The sequence below is a fragment of the Lissotriton vulgaris genome, chromosome 9 (genome assembly GCF_964263255.1).
Source record: "Lissotriton vulgaris chromosome 9, aLisVul1.2, whole genome shotgun sequence".
NCBI lineage: Eukaryota > Metazoa > Chordata > Amphibia > Caudata > Salamandridae > Lissotriton > Lissotriton vulgaris.
In genome coordinates, this window is record NC_141697.1 from 937,730,089 (window position 1) to 937,751,768 (window position 21,680).

Sequence of the window (21,680 nt, forward strand, 5' to 3'; positions counted from 1 at the left end):
ATGAGGTGCATTGTTGGTGAGTGGTACTGAGGGAATTCATGGAAAAGGAGGAAATGGGGGAGAGGGTGACCCAAAATAATTTTCACAATGTGCGACCAGTGCTAGGGCCAGCCTGGCTGGAAGTGTTAGCCTCCCCCAAAGTTCGAGTCTAGTTGCGCCCCTGGCCCACCGCAACACCCATTGCACGCCCCTCTGCCGCAGAGCACTGCGGCAAAAAGGGGCATATTTACAAGGTGGCATTAAGCCATGCAAAGTGGTTTAGCGCCACCTTGTAAATATGAACAATGGCGCTTCGCCACCAGAGAGTCAAAAGAATTGCTGCTCCGGAGGCGATGAGGTCTTGTTAATATGCCCCCTGGTCCCTTAGGGTCAACAGAATATAGCAGTCTGACTTTGTTACATTTAGTTGGAATGATGGCTCTGTTACTGTGTAGTATCCTGCATATATATTGTAAGGTGTTTTTCCTCCCCTGCTCAGCTAGTGCCTGTGCTCTGACTCATTAGAATGTTGCAGTCTGATGATGCCTCGGAATGTTGGGACTGAGAGTGACAGTTAGTCATGGACTGAGCAGCTGACTGGCAGCTCCTGCTGGGGCTCTGATCTACCACATATCTACTTGATGTCCTGTACCTTACTACTTGTTATCTTTATGAATAAAACATCCTGAATTACATCCTTCCTGATTGGACCTTCTTCACTACATATTTTGGCGACGAGGTGACGAACCTACAGCTAAAAGCGGACTTAAGGTACCTGGAGAACACAGGTGGACCTGGATATGGCGCAACTTACAGAAATTACAGTGGCAACTACCACAATTAATAGAAGAGGAGGTATCCACAAGATGGAAATTTCTAAGAACAAGAAACAGACGTTTATACAAAAAACGACAAAGATGAAACAACTACTACAAAGAAAAGAAAAGAAGACATCAAGAAACAAGAATAGATGAAGCACTTCGCCTTTCAGCCCCACCAGTGGCCTCTCCATCGGCCAACCCTAAGACAGGCGAGTAGTGCTCATCTAGACTACACATTTTGGACTTTGGCTTTACCACCGCAGTCTACTGCACTGCTGTGTGTTTTCGACTACTCAAACACAGCTCTTTGCTTCATCTTGATTTTCCTACAGCAGTAATTTGTGGCTGACGAACGCAATGTCTTCATTTTTTTTTATTTTTTTTTAAATATATTTTTATTGCAGAGTTATAAACCACAGGATACAATTAGTCAGCCAGTTCACTCGTGACATCCCCCCGTTCAAGAAAAGAAACCCCAAATCGTACACAGCCATTCAGCCCGCATCCCGGAGGCCGGGCGGCATATTACTCCATGCAATAGGAGAACATCACGGTGCACGTCCCATAGGGACCATGGTTGAAATGTCGTTTTACGTATCTGCTTTTACCCCCCCACCCTCAACATCACTCCCGTCAGCCATCCCAGTGGTAATCAGTGGTACCGCCCATGTCGGGACCTGCCCTAGGCGCTATGGTCTGTCATGCCTGGCCTCTCCCCCCAGCCATTCCGCACTCCACATAGTACCCACCATCCTAGTAAATTCAAGGTGCCCTGGCGGGCTACCATCTAATGGCTTCCGACCCACCCCAAACTCCCATTAACCAACCCCCCCCAAAGACCCCCCCCCCTGGCAACTGCTAAGGTGTATGCTTCGTCCTGTCGAATTGGATGGATCCACTACAGTGCGGGTTATAATACTTTTGTGTTCGCCCCGCGGTGTCCACCGGCTTAATTCTCAACATCCTCATCCTCTACCAAAGAATCACGTAAGGCCTGCACCACTAACTCCCATGCACGCGCCGCATCCAATACCTTCTCATTCCCCATCTTGACAGCCTGCTTCATCCGGAGCACACTCTCGCAGTCAGACCACCGCAGCAATTCATTCTTCCATCTACGCAGTGAGGGTCCCCCCCTGGACTTCCAATGCCACGATATTTCCCTCTGCGCCAATATCAGACCCAGGTCAATGAATTTGCTCGTCACCTTGGTGTGTTTGGTGTGCGGGAACCAGAGCAGCAGGCACGCCGCCATATCGAATTCCACCTCCCTGTCAGTCACTTCGTTCAGGAGTTCCCCTACCTCCGCCCAATAGGCCCCCAAGTGCGAGCACCCCCAAAACAAATGATCCATGTCCGCTCCCAGAGACGAACACCGTGGGCATCGAGCATCCGGCACCTGGAAGTACCGCTGTAATTTCTCAGGAGTTAAGTAGGCCCTATGAAGCACATAGAAATGTACATGCTGAAAGCGCGCATTTCTCGTGCCCTTCCACGTGCGCCGCAGGATGTGGCCCCATGCCGTATCCGGTATGGGCCGGCCCACGCTCTCCTTCCATTTAGTCTTGAGCCCTTGGAGCGGTTCCAGTCCCTCATTCAGCATCCTATTATGGAGGCACATCACAGCTTTGAACGTACCTGCCGCCATCACCACATATTGGCACGCCATAGTCGTTGTCGGTTCCACGAGCCCCCCTTTCCAGTGCTTCTGTATGGCAGCCACCACCGCCGCGTGTAGGAGGAACCCCCCGTCGGGCAGCCCAAACTGGTCCCGGAGCGCTTCGAACGGTGCTAAAGCCCCGTCTATGTATAGGTCGCCTACTACCTGCAGTCCCGCCTCTTCCCACCCCAGCAATGGGGACCATTCTCCCCCGTGCGGCAAGGCCGTCAGCATGCCGATCGGGATCTCTGGTGCATAAGGCCGCGTCGCCTTCGCTCTCCGAAGGCTCCTCTGCCAGCACAGCCGGAGCGTCCGCTCCTCCATGGTGAGGGCCCGCAACTCGAGCCTCTGTTGCATGATGATATAGGACAGTACGTGGCGTTGTATCCCCCGATCCCGGTCCTCCTCTGGACCCCGAAACACCCTGGCCACGTTCTGTGTAAGGACCTGCAACTGCGCCGCTAGATAATACAGCTCGAAATCGGGCACAGCCATGCCCCCTTCTATCTTGGGGCGAAGTAGCGTGCTCAAGGCCACTCTACGGCGGCCATGCCCCCATAGGAAGCCAATAATCATCGACCTCAGGTCTCTAAAGACCCCCTGAGGAATCCAGACAGGCAGCTTCCGGAAATAGTAGAGGAAGCGGGGGAGCGCCACCATTTTTAAAAGTGCGATCCTACCCAGAACCGTCAGCGGGAGGGTCGACCAGAAAGACAAGCTGCCCCTCAGTGCCCGGACACATCGACCAATGTTGCCCTCCAATAAGTCCGCAGTTGCGTGGTAGATGCGAACTCCCAGATAGGTGATACAAGATGGCTCCCATACCACGCCCAAATCGCCGCCGGGGTCTGGCGATCCCGCTCGCAGCGGAAACACACAAGTCTACGCCCAATTGACCTTAAGGCCCGACAGCCGGCCAAACTCCGACAACAGATCCATCGCTCCGTCCAATGCCCGCGCGGTGTCAGCGAGGTACAGGAGCAAGTCACCTGCATATAGCGATATATAATGCCACTGCCCGCCGCTGGCAATCCCCGCGTACCTGTCACCCGACCTCGCATGGACCGCCAAAGGTTCCATCGCCAGAGCAAATAATAGGGGGGACAGAGAACATCCCTGTCGCGTGCCCCTGCCCACCGGGTACGCCGCAGACACCAGGCCGCCCAAACGCACTCTCGCCGTCGCCGAGGTATATAAGACCCTCGTCCACCTGAGGAACCCCTCACCCATGCCAAACCTCTCTAACACTCCATCCAGGAAAGACCATTCCAAGCTATCAAAGGCCTTCTCGATGTCTACGGACAGGACCGCCGGAGCTCCCTCCCCGTCCAAGATGGCGTCCATTATTCCCACTAGGCGGCGAATATTCAGCGCCGTGCTCCTCGTGGGTATAAACCCGGCCTGGTCCCTGTGTACCAAGCCCGTCATGTGTGGGCCAGCCTGGTGGCCAGGATTCGGCTCAGAATCTTGTAATCCACCGTCAGCATGGATAGCGGGCGGTAGGACCTTACATCCGTTGCATCCCGGCCAGGCTTCAGGAGTGGTACAATCAAGGCCTCTCGCATGGACCCAGGCAATTCCCCAGCCTCAAAAGCTTCCGTATACACCACCAGCAGCCTGGGAGCCAAGCTGTCCACATACTGTTGATAAAATTCAATCGGCAGCCCGTCCACCCCGGGCGTTTTGTTACGGGCCATATGTTTGATGGCCACCCGTATTTCTGTGAGCGTGATCGGGCTACCCAGCTCCTTTGCGTCCTCCTCGTCCAGGACCGGAAGCTGCCTCTCCCCCAGGTATTCCGCAATGTCCTGAACCCCCACTCCCAGCTGACTCTGGTACAATTCCTCATAAGACCCCCTAAAACGTTCCAATACCGCTGCCTGGGAGTACACCATCTCCCCCCGCGCATTACCAATGCTGAGGATCGGGCAGCCCCTAAGTTCCGGGTTAGCTAGTCTGGCCAAGAGGGTGCCCACCTTGTCCCTTTCCGCATGTGCCCTGATGATATACTGCCGGTAGTCATAGCACCTTAAACGTTCCGTCTCGGTGGCAACCACTTCATTCGGTTCCAATAACTGGGTCTGCAAATCTGGCCTAGCCGGCCTGCGGCGCTCCAAGTCCCTCAAAGTCCCCTCCGCTTTCATGAGTGCATTCAACACAGTCGTGCGAGCATTCGAAAACCTACCCAAACACACCCCTCTCACCACCACTTTCATCGCATCCCATTCAGTGGACCTACTCGTGGCCGTGCCCTCATTCACTCCGAAATAGCTATCAATGCCTTGCTGAACCGCGTCGCTGAACACAGAATCCTCAAGCGTCTCCGGCCGAAGCCGCCATGTTGGTATCACTGAGCGCTCCCGCTGCCACTGAATGTGTACCAATAGGGGGTTATGATCTGAGATAGTCCTAGCCAGGTACTCCGCATGGGAAATCAATGGGGCTAGGGATCCACCGCAGAGCACCGAATCAATCCTGACATGCAGATCATGGAGAGCAGAGTAAAAGGAATAATCCCTGGTTTCCCTGTGCCGCTCCCTCCAGACATCCAGCAACCCCCATCTATCCTGCCAGTCCTTCCTGTGCGCGGCCAACCTGCGTACCGGGGAGTCCACCAGGGGGGGATGGGACCTATCCAGAGCCACATCCGTGATCGAATTGAAGTCCCCCCCTAACACTATCGGGCCCGCCAGGAAAGAGGCCAGGGACCCCGAGAGGCCATCAAAGTATCGAGCTTGATCAGCGTTCGGCGCATATACACAGCAGAAAACCACATCCCGTCCATATAACCTCCCCTCCACCGCCACAAACCGTCCATCTGGATCCACGACTTGATTCAGCACTTGAAAGGGTATCCCCGCCCTCACCCAGATCAACACCCCCCTGGCATACGCTGAGTAAGTGGTGCCGAACACCTGGTCCCGCCATCTTTTCTGCAAAGCAGCGCACTCTTTTTTGGTGAGATGAGTCTCCTGTAGCATAGCGATCTGAACCCCCCTGCGCACTAAGTATGCATGGACCTTGTGACGTTTCACCATAGTTCGCAGCCCCCGGACATTCCACGTCAGGCATTTCAAATTAGGTAATGTCCCCATTCCAGCTTCGTACAGTCCGATTCAAATAACGAAGGTTCATAGCCCCCCCAATGCAGTTGCCCCCCCCGAACATACCCAGAACAGAAAAACTCCCCAAACCCCACTCCCCAGGACAGAGCACACGAACCCAATGTCCGCCCCCATCCAAACCTTGAACCAACTTCTCGCACTCTTACCCTGTGGTCTCCACCACAGTCGGCCTTAAGGGCCCAAGGGGGGTGAGTTACCGCCAACCCCAGCCCGCGCCCCGCGCCTTCATCCCCTACTAAGCACACAGCCCCCCCACCCGGCATCCCGCCCTCCATCAACAGGATACCACCCTACCATGAAGTCTCGATGGTAAACAGTCAAAATATCGAGTTTTTAATTTCGACCTACACTAATATCGAGTTGCTAATATCGATGGGACAGAATATCGATGTCCAGAATATCGATGGCCAGAATATCGACCCTAAGGTAAGTAATATCGAAATTACTAATATCGATAGCATATATATCGATGTAAGTAATTTCGATTTACTAATATGTGTTAGAAATATAAGTTAAGTATTTAAATTAATTGTTATAATATGTGTTTAATATGTTTTTATAATTTAAAAATATATAAGAGTAAATAATATGTTTTACTACCACAGCGGGTTGTGGGTTTATAGGGGAATAGGGTGGGAAGTAATTTATTTGTAATTAAATAATTATTTTTCAATTATTAATTTATTTTGCAATTAAATATTAATTGGCAATGATTTATTTTAATTGATTAATTGATTAATTAATTGATAATTTATGTATATTTTTAACTAAATTATGTTTTACTACCACAGCGGGTTGTGGGTTTATAGGGGAATAGGGTGGGAAGTAATTTATTTGTAATTAAATAATTATTTTTCAATTATTAATTTATTTTGCAATTAAATATTAATTGGCAATGATTTATTTTAATTGATTAATTGATTAATTAATTGATAATTTATGTATATTTTTAACTAAATTATATGTTTTACTACTGGAGCGGGTTGTGGGTTTATAGGGGAATAGGGTGGGAAGTAATTTATTTGTAATATTAATTAATTTTGGGTAAAGGGGTATTTTTAGGGTTCAGGGTCAGTTTTCAGTTTTTGGGTAAAGGGGTATTTTTAGGGTTCAGGGTCAGTTTTCAGTTTTTAGGTAAAGGGGTATTTTTAGGGTTCAGGGTCAGTTTTCAGTTTTTGGGTAAAGGGGAATTTTTAGGGTTCAGGGTCAGTTTTCAGTTTTTGGGTAAAGGGGTATTTTTAGGGTTCAGGGTCAGTTTTCAGTTTTTGGGTAAAGGGGTATTTTTAGGGTTCAGGGTCAGTTTTCAGTTTTTGGGTAAAGGGGAATTTTTAGGGTTCAGGGTCAGTTTTCAGTTTTTGGGTAAAGGGGTATTTTTAGGGTTCAGGGTCAGTTTTCAGTTTTTGGGTAAAGGGGTATTTTTAGGGTTCAGGGTCAGTTTTCAGTTTTTGGGTAAAGGGGTATTTTTTGGGTTCAGGGTCAGTTTTCAGTTCTTTGGTAAAGGGGTATTTTTAGGGTTCAGGGTCAGTTTTCAGTTCTTTGGTAAAGGGGTATTTTTAGGGTTCAGGGTCAGTTTTCAGTTTATGGGTAAAGGGGTATTTTTAGGGTTCAGGGTCAGTTTTCAGTTTTTGGGTAAAGGGGTATTTTTAGGGTTCAGGGTCAGTTTTCAGTTTTTGGGTAAAGGGGTATTTTTAAGGTTCAGGGTCAGTTTTCAGTTTTTGGGTAAAGGGGTATTTTTAGGGTTCAGGGTCAGTTTTCAGTTTTTGGGTAAAGGGGTATTTTTAGGGTTCGGGGTCAGTTTTCAGTTATTGGGTAAAGGGGTATTTTTAGGGTTCAGGGTCAGTTTTCAGTTTTTGGTTAAAGGGGTATTTTTAGGGTTCAGGGTCAGTTTTCAGTTTATGGGTAAAGGGGTATTTTTAGGGTTCAGGGTCAGTTTTAGGTTTTTGGGTAAAGGGGTATTTTTAGTGTTCAGGGTCAGTTTTCCCTACTGTTGCACCCACTGGAGTGGGAATAGTAATTATTGTTAAGTAATTATATATTATATATGATTCATTTTTTTTATTTATTAAATATGTATTATTATTTTTTTTAACAATTATTACATATATTTAAATATGTTTAAGTAATTATTATGTATTATTTACAGTTTTTTTTATGTTATTTTAAATTTAAAAAAAATCGATATATTTAACAACGATATTTTTTACATCGATATTAAATTTTCGATATTTTGGTACTTACCATGTTGTACATAGGGCGTCGATATTTTTGCTATCGATATAATTACGCCGATATTTGTGTAGGTCGAAATTCTGTCTGTCGAAATTCTGTCATAGATCCGTCTCGATCTAGTCCCAATACAGTCTCAGCCGCAAAATATGCCATCCGATGTCTGTGGGGTCACTATCGGCCCCTTCGAGCTCTCCGCCTCTGAGAGTTCCTCTCCCGTCCTGCTGCCTTCCCCGCCTGAGTCCGATTCAGCCAGTTCACTAGTCTGTTGCGACCCCGTAATGGCCGCCGTCGCTGCGAGTGCATCCCTCTTCTCCGCCGCCATTTGAGCCTCCCGTTTCTCCCGCTGGCGCCTGTTGCGGGATCTGATGCGCTGCGATTGCCTCACCCGGGGCTGCTTGGGTTGGTCTCGCCTACTTTTATGCGATCTGTCCGTCCCCGCTCTATACGACTCCAGCCATTGCCAAACTTCATCCGGAGTCTGAAAAAAGTGCGTAGTGCCATTCATTATGATCCGCAGCTTAGCCGGGTAGAGCAAGGAGTACTGGATGCCTTCCTCCCTGAGCTCCTTCTTCACCGCTAGGAACGATGCCCTGTTCTTCTGGACCGCTTGAGTGTAGTCCGGGAAGATCGTGACCTTACTGTTCTCCACCTCATAAGGGCCCGACATCCTGGCCCCCTGGATGAGGAGATCCCGGTCCTTGTAGTGGAGGAGCCGCACCACCATCGGTCGGGGGGGGCGGCCAAGCCCCGGTGGGCGAGCAGGTACCCGGTGGGCTCGCTCCAGAGTGAAAAAAGGAGTAAGCCCCTCCGGCGCTACCACAGTGCGGAACCAGTTCTCCATATAGGCCACCGCATCCTCCCCCTCAATCCGTTCCGGCAGGCCTAAGACCCGCACGTTGTTCCGTCTATTGCGGCCTTCGGCATCCTCCGCCCGTCGCTCCAGCGAGTCCAACCGGACCAATATGTCCGTGATCCTGTGCTCCGCGGTCACCACCGATGGCTTCAGGTCCAGCAACAGTTGGTCATGGTCCTTGACCCTGTCCGCCAGCTTCGCGTGATCCGCGCGTAACAGCCCCAGGCCCGTGGCCACTTGGGCGATGTCTTGGTGCAATGCCTCCTTGGTCAAGGTGATCGCATCGAGTATGGCATCCAAACGCCGGTTCAGCCGCTGTTCTTGGCCCAGCTCCGGGGAGGGAATCTCGCCCAGCCGAGTTGATGTCGCCGGGTCCCCCTCAGCGCGTTCCTCAGCCATCGGCCCTCCGGTCGCCGCCATTCCAGGGTGCTGCGTCACAGGTCCAGGAGCCCGTTTTGTGTCGGTGCTCGTAGTTCAGTGCCAGCCCCCTGGTACCGGGCAGTGCAATGTCGCCACCGGTGCCCTCAGGAGCAATGACCAGCTTGACGAACTCCGTTCAGCCGACCCCCTCGGAAGCCTGAGGGGGGAAGGATGAGTCTTAGGGCGGCGGCCAGCGAGGGTCCCCCAAGTCCGGGCGAGGCAAGTCAGCGTCCCCTGGTCTCAGGACACAGCACCGCCGATCCTAGTGCCTCGATCAGCCGATTGCAGGATCTCTTGCCAGTCGGCGACAACTTGGCTCAGGGCTGAAGTTCGGGGCCGTCCGACCTCCTCGCCGCCATTTTCTTCGCACCCTCGGCAACACCTCGGCCGCCTCTCCGACTCGGTCTCCTTGGGGCCAGCAGTCCCCCAGCGGTTCTCCGATCGTGCCCGGCTGTCCCCTCACACTTCAGAGGGCAGGAGCGTCGTCTCCGGGTCGCCTAGGGTATCGAAAACAGGAGAATTAGCGGTATTCCGCGCGGAGCTGCGAGCTCACGCCGCCATCCCGATCGGCGTCCAAGCCACGCCCCAACGCAATGTCTTCATGCTACATTTTGCTGTGTGATCTTGTGCACCTCCAACCTACGCTGTGTGACCCTGTGCACATTCTTTGAGTTGGTGTTGCTGTGTATTTTCACATCAGAGTGCTGAGGTGGCAATTTCTACAATTCATACATTTCACAACTCACCCTATGCATCGCGCTGGCTTCAACTTTCACCTGCAATGTTCGTGTGCTTGGGAGATGCATATCTGCTGTACCCTCTGAGAGACTGAGGTATTTCACTCTTTAGACACTGTTCATGACTTTCACTATTAAAATATGCCTACAACTGTCTTTGATGGTGTTCAAAGGGTGTTCGTGAGGATCTTTATTTTCTCCACTTTCCCTGATAAAATGTTTTGTGTGACTTTTATTCCTCCTCCCTTTGAACTTGTGTGATTTTCCTCCCTGCCTTCATTTCGTCAGTTTCGTCATTATGTGACATTGCCGGTGGTTCAGACATTTCGTTATGGCATTTCATCACACTTCTGACACAGAGTCTTTGGCAGTTTAACCTCCGCTCTGTGTCAGTTAATCTTTAGCGCGATATTCTCCTCACAATCCATAGTGAGCGTAATTCACCTCATCTATGTGCCGCGCTGGAATCCTCGAGGAATCCCTCTGTGACGTCATAAAAGGTGTGGCCGAGAGTCATTGCTTAGCGCCCTAGCGTGCCACGAGCCACCTGGCAGAGCACCCTGAACGGGCTGCCGTTTTTTTAGGTCTCGCCTACGCAGCGCGCATGCGCTGCTTAGGAGAGGACCTCATGTCAGCAATGAGCTTTTCTCCACAAAAACGTGCACGCGTTGCATTGCTTTGTATTGCAACGCGTGCACGTTTGGCTATTTCCTCGCAGGAGCGAGCGGCTGGCATATGGCAGCAATCATCGCAGCGCCAGCCGCTCCCTCCCACGAGTGAATCGCGCAGACCCCTCCTCTCTCCCCTCCCCCTGCTGTGAGGGGCGCGTGCTTGTTAGCCTACCTACTGCATTGACAAGGTATTGTTGACTGTGCCTGGCTTCCTCGCAAAGAGCCTGTCTCTGTTATGTCTCCCCACATTTGTTTAAGATTTATTTTTGACTGGGCTGGAGGAGTGGGAGGAGGAGGAAAGGAGCCATAGTCCTCCATTGTCAGAGCCCCAGCCCTACCCGTGCTGCCGCCGTTGCACCGCCGAGCCAGCCATGAACAAGCTCTACATTGGGAACCTGAGTGAGGCCATCACAGCCCCAGACCTGGACCGGGTCTTCCAGGAACAGCACATCCCCGTGGCCGGCCAGTTCCTTCTCAAGGTGGGCTATGCCTTCGTGGACTGTCCTGAAGAGCAATGGGCCATGAAGGCCATCAAAACTTTCTCGGGGAAAGTGGAGTTACACAGAAAAGAGCTAGAGATCGAGCACTCTGGGTATTGTGATTTAGTAACTTGTTTTTTAGCCCACCACTTCTTGCCTTTCAATTAGCTGGGCTGCACACGTCTCGAGGCCCTCACACCCGGATCTGCTTCAGTTACAGGGACCTGAAAGGTGCATGACGAGTCTGTGCTGCAAGGCTTTATCTGCTCTTGCAACATCTGTCAACCCTGGAAGTGTTTGATCTCCGTACTTCCCAGGCGGTCGATTAAATAAGGCGAACAGTAGCAGCTCTATTGAGTTTTAACGGGGTGTGCCCTAAAAACTCATAGACCTGGGTCATTAAGTAAGTACAAAGAAAGTGGTCCGAGTTTGAGCCATTATTGAACAGTTGTCCTTGTGAAGCTGTATTCAACCATACAGGCGTTCACCACATACATGTATCATCATTCATTATTCATTGCCTTAATAGTAAACCATAAAGCTTTTAGTATTCAAAGTCTAATTGCATTTATATTTCAATCGTATAGATCGCAATTACTTTTTCATATGAAAAATAACTTTTTACAATCAAAGTTAAGAACGTAATTTTCAAATCATTACTTTTGTTGTGCTCTCAGTGAAAAAGAAGGGGATAGGCGTGGTAGGGTATGTGAGGGACTGGGTAAAGGTGGTGTGACATTGATAACATCACAGTAAAATCAGTAGACCTTTACATTCTAGCTTGTACACATGTTCCCTAGTAACATCACACATAGGCTAGACTAATCCAATTCGTTAGGTCCTATGGTGTGCCGGGTTGGTGTAGTCTACGTTTCGACCCCGTTTTTGGTTAAGGGTTAGTCGTGCCTCGTGTTGGGGTCTTCCTCAGGACAAAGTGAAGTAGGAGCACCTAAAACAATAAATCTAGCATTAGATACTTGTGGTGGACATTGATCACAGTATGGGCAGTGAGTAGGGAATACCTACAATTGTGAAACGGTCAGCGTCTCAACCGTCTATTCGTGGGCCATCATGGGCTCCTCGGTCTTAATTAGAATCAGTAACACGCGGACCGCGAGTCAGACACTATGGAAGATTAAAGTAGGGAGACTTACTGGGGCGGAGCTCGTGCGTTCCAGCATACAGTTTCCCTCCTCATACGGGTAGTGGAACAAGTTGGTATCCGTGGATTACCTTCTATATTCAATCCACACCTTACACCATTCTGGGGAATCAAATATATACATAGTCAGGGCCGGGGTGGTCCCTATCAGCATGTATAAGTACTATTCTAGCTAGGCAAAACTTTATTAAGTGCGGGATCCGCTAGTAATCGCAGTTCACACATATTGCAGCAAGGGCCGCTGTGGCCTGGGCGGGGTGTAAGTCAAGTCAGTTATCACATTACGGCTCAGATGGCCGTTATGTTAAAAAGTCTAATTGGGTCGGAAGACTCGTAACATTCTCTGAGTCTACAAAAGTTAAAGTTAAAAGCGTAACTGGTAGAAAGCTCCCGAGATGCCTCCTACCTGGTCCGTGCCGTCATTACTTCTGAAGTCAGGGCGAGGCACTTCCAGTGTAATCCCTTATGTACTTGCATCTCGCGGTGCCGCCACTGGATGCTGGTATGAGGGGCTCGGCAAGCGTGAGCCAATCACCTGCCTCTCTCCCAAAAGGCCGTGTCATGTACTGGCGCGGAGTCTAGGGAGCGTCTCAAAAGGCCCAAGCTAAGATAGAGCTGGGAAGTAAGGGATGCGAGACACTGCTGTGGCGGTATTTGTGTAGTGTATCACCTCATTCTACTGTGTGCCCTCCTTCTACTTTCTAGGCGTTGATATTCTCGCATAATGTTTAACAGTAAAGCCATATGTCAATGCGCGAGTCAAGCATTCAATCATAGAGATACAACAATAATACCACGAAATTGTCATTTGTGACATAGCTATCATATTCTCGCATAATGTTTAACAGTAATGCCATATGTCAATGCACGAGTCAAGCATTCAATCATAGAAACACAACAATAATACCACGTTACTGCCATTTGTAACATAGCTTTATGGTGGCAACCACCCCTCGCATAATGTTAACAATACTGTCATGTGTCTATATTCTGTTCGAATCAGGCAATCCAACTGTAATACCTCGTTATTGTCAAATGTCACATTGCCATCCGGTGGCAACATCTCAATATATTACATTGTCCATAGTACATATGTGAATACATTTTATTTTTGGACATAGTCTCTACATACGGTAATATGCCTTAAACAGTCACATCCTAATGTTGCATCTTTGGAATGCGAGTGTGATATACGTACATTGATAAACAGACAGTGAGGTTAAAACATTGCGCATTCCCAATGTTGTAGTTCGGGCATAGTGTATGGCTGATTCGAGCGTGAAATATTCTAACTGTCCCTGTGGTACTTGGGCATCTTTAAGGTGCATTGAATATGGTGTGTACTCAAACCCTCCCGGTGGTGTGTTTATTCGGGATCAAGTCTTGCCATTTGCGCAAAGTTGGCATCTAGTTTGTTGAGTCCTTTTGCTATTGTATTGAAGGTATGCATCCATTTGCACTCTCTTGTGTTCAAGATGGAGTTCAAGTTACCTCCTCTCGGTCCCAGTGTGATCTTTTCGAGGATCACCCATCTCATCGATTCGGGGGTGTGGTTCTTGTCCGTATAGTGTTCTACTAGCGGTGCCCCTGCCGTTTGGCATCGGATCCTGCTGCAGTGTTGGAAGATCCGTTTTTTTATTATCTGTCTGGTTTGTCCAATATTCATGAGCTCACACAGACAGAGAATGGCGTAAATGACTCCACTGGAGTTGCAGTTTGTGAAGGACTTGAGGTCTACAGTAAGGTTATTATGAGTCACTTTCTTTGTTTCCCAGCATGTAGGGCATGCTTTGCACATAGTGCATCTGAAATGACCTACCACCTCCGGTAAGTTCCAGAGTCCTTGGATAGTAAGTGCCTGTGGGGTGTCCAGCAGGGAACGGACCACATGGTCCCTTATGTTTTTTGCTTTCTTGAAAGCGTGCATAGACAGTTCAGGGGTGTCTATTACATCAGCGACCAACCCCCAATACTTGTTGACTATTTTTTTGATTTCATTGCTTTTGGTGCAATGTGTCGTCACACATATCACCCGCTCTTGTGTAGTGGTATGTTCTTTGAACATGAGCAGGGTCGTTCTGTCCTGGTACCAAGCTCTTTTCCTAGATCTTGTGACAAGTCTCTTGGGATATCCCCTTTCTATCAGGCGAGAGATTAGGTCTTCAGATTCTGTGAAAAAGTCCTCCTTTAAGGGGCAATTTCTCCGGATGCAGAGAAATTGTCCTAACAGGAGATTGTCCCGGAGTCCTCTGGTGTGGTGGCTCGTATATCTCAGGAGGGTATTCCGTTCTGCTGGTTTCCTAAACAGTGTAGTGTATAATTTGCCGTCCCTTACCCTTATGCTGATGTCCAAGAAGTCATAGGACTCCTTAGCCGTGTGCATCGTGAACTTAATGTCTTCAGACTGTGTGTTCAGCCACTGGGTGAAGGCACTCAGGTCTTGTAGCAGCTCTAGCTTCTCATTTCGAATACTAATCAGGACAAAATCTATGTTGCCCAGATGGTGAAAAACCCTGGGGCGGCCCTACTGCCTTTTAGAAGCTGGCGCCCTAGGCAGACCATCCAATTATTCCCCCCCCACCCCTCACACACACAAAAAATGGCAAGCACATTTTTAATATCCCCTTTTTACTCGAATTTGGGCTGTTTGGAGCCATAGGCGGTCGCCTAGTTGCCTACGTGGATGGACCACCCATGGAGGTTTCATTATTTACTTCACTCTCTCTTAGGCTTCTATGCCTATTTTATACAAGACTAGGTACTTTTTCCAAAAAAACAAACCGATAAATCATTAAAGCCATTTCCACAGTGTACCCTGTTTAACATTTTAGGCATGACATACTGTCAAGTGTGTCTGTCTCTTTCAAATTGAGAAAAAATGACTTTGCTATGATATTATAACAGGATTAGTGTTTGATTACATTTTGTTATAGTACTTTATTAACAGTACTGCACCCCTGATATCCGAACACGCATGAAGTTTATTTATTTTACTCTGCATGTGAATGATTTATTAAATGTAGCTGGCTTATCCTTTTTACACTTGACGCATGAGCTGATGTAATATGGCTTACTCAAGCTTACACACATTGTGCACTTTCCAAGTCTTTCCTTTCAGTCACAATGGAAACTCCACCAGTTGGTTATCTATTTATAGAAATATCTTTCTCTAAGGCAGATAAGCAAGACATAATGCTGGCACCCCAAAAATATTAAGACTGACGTGTCAAACACCAGTAAACCTCATGCCCACATTAAGAGGTTAATCGCTCTTTAAAGAGCATTGATCATGGAGGGCACAAGCTGCAGGTGCTGTGTGAATTTAGTCTCTTAGATGTTTCCTTTTCAACCAGGTCATTCCACTAATCTGAAATAAGGTAATATGAACAGTCATATTTAGTCAAGGGGTTGCGCCACTTTTGCACCATGCAACAATGTGCAAGAGCGATGCAACCACTAAGATGCGATTTATCAAGCAGTGCAAGGCCCTATTTCTCAAGATATATACCTACTGTTCCTGCGCCCTGTTTCTGAACTCTGTTCCACTTTCTCCGTTCTCTTTTCCTGCTTGAGTTTTGTGCTCAAATATTAGTTATTTCCGGAGTGAGGCAGTGAGTTCTGAGGCTTGGTATCTTATGCACTGTAATTCACTAAACAAGCTTCTGTCATGGGAGCTGTTGTGAGACTCTAAATATTCTGCGAGAATCTGTGGGCCCGATTCACAGAACTAACTTAAGACAAAATCCTAAACTTACTACTTTTGGTATTCACAGAAGTTAGGATTTTGTCTTAAGTTTGTCTTAAGACAGACTTAAGACAAAATCCTAACTTAATTCTGTCTTAAGTCTGTCTTAAGACAAACTTAAGACAAAATCCTAACTTCTGTGAATACCAAAAGTAGTAAGTTTAGGATTTTGTCTTAAGTTAGTTCTGTGAATCGGGCCCATTGCTTCTTGCTTTATATTGATTTCAGAGTATACAAACTATCATTCATGGTTGTGGTCTATTGTTCTTCAAGCTAGTATTTTCCTATTGCCTTGCCATTGTTTTGGCCTTCCTTCCAGCTTCAACCTGCTATAGTATTCAGGGTCTGCCCTATTCTCCATCTTCCAGGTTTCTTGTCACTGTTTGCACATACTTAACCCCTCCTCCCAAATTCCATTGCGCCTGCTCAAACCAAGATCTCTTTGTTGGTATTTCAGGCCTGATCTCAGCAGGAATGTTAACAAAAATACAGCTTAGTTGGTAACAGGCCACAATCTTTGCTAGCTTACTACTGGCAGAGCTAGAAGCTTGGGCGGAAAATGAAAAATAAATTGATTTTGATCAAACCGGTTTCAGAGCTAAATCTAGTACCACGGATAACTTAGTCATGCTCTCAATGATCGCTGAGAAATAAATCATCAATAAAAATCGACTTTTATATTCCTGCTTTGTGGATTTCTCCAAAGCGTTCAATCATGTTATCCACAACCTCTTATGGAGAATGCTGGCGAATGGAACATCCTGCGAAACTACTGTGCCCCATCTAACTTCCATATTCATATAACTGGGCAATGGTCAAGCTCGGTGCTAACATTGGCTTGTCGTCAAACATAGAGGTCAAATGGGGCCTGAAGCAAATGTGCGGCCTACCTCAATGCTTTTTATTCTGTTTATATTGAAAATAAGTCAATACCTTGATGCAGCTAAGTCACATCCATCAAGGCTGGGACATCGTGAGGTGACGTCATTCCTGTGCAGTGATGATGTAGTTCTGATTAACCTGGCAGGCATTGGGATTCAGAGGCTCTTAAAAAATCTCCACACTTAGGGGGTCATTATGATTGCGGTTTTTCCGCATCCTCGGGGCCGGCGGAAGGCACCGCCGGCAAAGAGGATGCGGAAAAACCGCAGCGGACTGACCAAAGACCCACCGCCACATTAAGATGGCTGGTGGGTCCTGGTTTCCGTCCGCAGCTTTTCCGCCGCGGTCGGCTTACAACCGCGGCGGAAAAGCTCTAATATGGTGACGGTGTCTTCCAGACACCGTCCACCATATTAGGATGGCCTGTAAATTATGCTTTTCCGCGGTGGGTTTTCCGCCGTGGAAAAGCATACGGAACTTCACTGCGGGGGCCCGTTGCGGGCCCCCTAGATGAAGGGGGGGTGGGGGGTACCTATGGTACCCCCCTGCATTTGCATGCAGAAAGCGGCAGGCACCGCGCGGTGCCTGCCTCTTACTGCATGCAAATGCAATGCGTGCATTTTTAACATTGCAGCGGGTGCAGCTTGAAGCTCCACCCGCCGCAATGTTAAAAATAGAGGATGTGACCGCAACCCTTGCGGTCACATCCTAATTGCACAGGAGGGAACTCCGCGTGCATTGCGGAGGTTCCCTCCTGCTCTGGGGTCGCGGACGGACGCAAGTCCGTCCGCGATCCTAATGACCCCCTTATTGTGCAAAAAAAGAAATGGTGGTAAGCCCCACAAAAACTCAGATCATGGTGTTTAGAAAGAAGGTCAGGAAGAATGGAAGTTGGTTCCTGGGTGGACTGCCGGTCTCAAGAGACACCTGTTATACATACCTCAGGGTCTGGCTGCAGTAACTCCTTTCTTTTTCGTTTGCATCTAACTTCATTAAAGCCAAAGAACGCCTCATTTATGGTAGCTTTTCAATCCTTCCACTGCAAATTGTTATCCAGCATAATATCCTTGGTGCAACAACATCAACTGTTGCATGGCTAAACACTCATAAGGTTCTAAAAGCTAGACCTATTGGCTATGCCAAGGCTTGTTTTCCCTTTCAAAGAACTTTCGGTGGAATTTTCACAGGGCTCTAGCAGTTGTACGTCTGTCAAATGTGCCTCAGGGACTTTAAGCACAGCATTATTTCTTCAGCTTCATTCGCTAACCTCCGTCATCAAAAAAGGATCTCATATGGTACTTCCAGGGAGTGTGTTTGGTTAACAGTAATGCCATGGTTCAAAAAAATATTGGCGCAGACGTTTTGCTCAGCCTCATTACTTCAATTCGAGGGATGAATTATTGGTTTTGGTAATGCACCTACTCCCGGGTGGTTTCCAGTGGCAAAAGTATGAATTGAACTTCGTTTTTTAGTGCTCGACCTCTGCAATGCGCTTGCGCATTCAGAGGTCGAGTCATATAGGGAGGGGCTTAACCAGAGTTTAACCAAACTGGCGATTTGATGCTGTGCCTGTGCGCTTTTTAGGTCAATGCGCAAGCGCATTGACCTAAAAAGCGCGTGCACATCAAAGCCAGCCATCTGTTCCCCAGCGTGGTGCCGCCAGCAGCAGCTCTTCAAAGGTATCCGCTCCGCCCCCCTGCTGCATCAAAGGCTTTCATTTCGCGCCACGTTTTTTTAACTTTCATTTCGCGGCCGCAAGCCTTTCCTTCCAAGCGTTTACATTTAATTTTTTTCTGCACCAGTAGGTTTATTATAAAGGCTCGCATAAATTAAGTGACCCACTGTTCGTAATATGGCCTAATTAATAAACGTGCTCCAAGGTCCTTTCAAGAAAGCACAGAAAAACATACATGCATGTCTGTACAGAGACCACATTACATGGGCACAGAAGTCGGATTTTCACTTCAGCACTGTCCTTGGGAAAACGTAGCATTTCTATTACTAGGTACACTCTAAATCGGAGCAATAAACCTTTTCTTCTAAAGACCCGGTGCAAATATGGCTGCCTTCTTATCCAGCTTTTAACGGTAATGTCCGCCGTCTTGGTTTTTGTAGCTGATTAAGTGCCTGTTCCGATTAGACAAGGGAGTAAAGCATGTCTTCAAATTACTTCTTGTGTAAGAAGATATTTTTTTAGATGGCTGCATACGACGTCACGCCCCATCTTTACAAATTAGATCTATACGTATTTTATCCAAGGAATGCCACAAGCAGTTTCCGTGTTTGGCATTTCACCAAGGACGTTGTGGTAAGTTTGGACTGTGATTTATACCAAACTGAAAATCATAATCTTTGGGGTGCACATTTGATCCTGTCGTCCAGGAAGTGGACCCCAGCCTCCTGCTAGACAACACAATTTGAGCTCGATTGAGGCGATGCCAACATTCAGAGCAAAAACATTTTCTCTGTTTTGGGAGTGTCCCACCACATCTAATGTTACAGCAGTTGTCTTTGCAACATATATTTTGAGCTTAGGTACATATTCCACACCCTACATTCTGGCAAGGTTCCAGTATACCACCATTCACTATGGCCAGATTGGTAGCTATTTGGACCGATAATACCGTCAGTTCAAGTTTGCTTTACAGGTAACCACCAAATCAGACAATAAGCTAACCCATTTGTGAATGGTTCCAACACATCTGATGTCCTTAATGTTTCTAGGGTTAACTGGGGAAATCTTGGATTTTAGGGCATTATTAGTTAGACCTTAAGTATTCCTGTCTGATCATGATGGTGTTGTCTGCAAAGAAAAAGATGGCAGCTTCTGTGTCCAAAACTAAGATTGTCCTCAGATGCTCTCAGGAGTTCCTCCTCTCGGTTGTTTTAATTGTGGGTGAATAGGAAAATAGTTCAAACACACTAATGGCAGATTCCCTTTTGATTTCTAAATAAAGTGGTACGATTTCCTCCAGGTCCATATCGACCTCTGCCTGCTCTCCTCTCTCTCCCCCTCCCCTCCGTCCTTCGCTCTCGTCCTCCCCCTCTCTTCTTACCCTCCCTCTCTCCCTCTAACCTCTCTCCCTTTCCCTCTCTCCCTTTCCCTCACTTCCCTCTCCCTCTCTCCCTTTCCTTCTCTTCCCTCTCCTCTCTCCCCGTCTCCGTCTCTCTCTCCTCTCTCCCCCCTCTATCTCCTCTCTCTCTCCTCTCTCCCCCTCTCTCTCTCCTCTCTCACCCTCTCCCTCTCTCTCTCCTCTCTCCCCCTCTCTCTCCCTCTCTTTACCTTCCCCTGCTCTCCTTTTTCTCCCTCTCCCAATCTCCCCCTCTGCCTGCTCTCCTCTCTCTCCCCCTCCCCTCTCTCTCCCCTCCGTCCTTCGCTCTCGTTCTCCCCCTCTCTTATTACCCTCCCTCTCTCCCTCTACCCTCTCTCCCTTTCCCTCTCTCCCTTTCCCTCACTTCCCTCTCCCTCTCTCCCTTTCCTTCTCTTCCCTCTCCTCTCTCCCTGTCTCCGTCTGTTCCTCCTCTCTCCCCCTCTCTCTTTCCTCTCTCTCTCCTCTCTCCCCCCCCTCTCTCTCTCCTCTCTCCCCCTCTCTCTCCTCTCTCCCTCTCTTTACCCTCTCCCTCCTCTCCTTTTTCTCCCTCTGCCCATCTCCCACTCAGCACCACCACAGCACCACTCAGCACCACCACAGCATCACTCAGCACCACCACAGCATCACTCAGCACCACCACAGCTTCACTCAGCACCACCACAGCACCACTCAGCACCACCACAGCACCACTCAGCGCCATCACAGAACCACCACAGCACCACTCAGCACCACCACAGCAACACTCAGCACCACCACAGCATCACTCAGCAACACCACAGCATCACTCAGCACCACCCCAGCATCACTCAGCACCACTCACCATCACCACATCATCACTCAGCATCACCCCAGCATCACTCAGCGCAACCACAGCATCACTCAGCGCAACGACAGCATCACTCAGCGCAACAACAGCATCACTCAGCACAACAACAGCATCACTCAGCACCACCACAGCATCACTGGTTCAAATATGTTCTTTCAATGTTTCAAGCTGTTTTCAAGCTTTCACGCTTTATTACAAATCACAAAAAGATGTTAATATTTCACTTCTGTTCTTGGATTTTCGTCACAATAAAAAACACTGAACATAATCTTCACAAAAGTAATTTACAAAAAATTAAGCTATTGCCATTACAAATTAAATAAATTATTTAAGTATTAATTATTTTAAAAAAATTAAAATCATTGTTATTTGTAATATCAATACATCTAAGTCACGTAAATACAAAACATGTTGCATTACAAATGCTATAGGTGTCACATTTGCGAAAGTTATAACTATTGCCATTGTAAATGACAAAGCTATTAATTTAAATGAAAAAATAACACATAAAAAAAATCATTTATGAGACCAATAGCTCAAACTTACCTAATGCGAGCCCTATTGCATTTCCAATGCTTGTTTATAGGGCCACGCTCGTGAGCTTTTGAACTTTAGTACTCTTCAGGAACATCTTCAAGCTTGTTTTGCCTGACTCGTGGTGTACTCCTCTTGTAAAAATTAATGACTGGGAATGTGGTTCTCTCCTTACACTCTAAGTGTTCCAGCTGACTATGTATTATTGTATTTCAAGTCTCAGCCTGGTCTTCAAAGTTTGCTATAATGCTGGTGTGTGTAACGCAGGACTACAATGACATGAACAGCCATTACTCCAACAGTTAGCAAATTAAATGTTACAGTGATATGTATTTTAAGCAAAATGCATGCTATGTTGTGTACCCACTTTATGTATTTTATCTCTGATTTTTTGTGTAACATTTATTGTGGTGATTGTCTCATTCATACTTATCCACTATTGGGACTGTGCTTTACGCTCTTTGC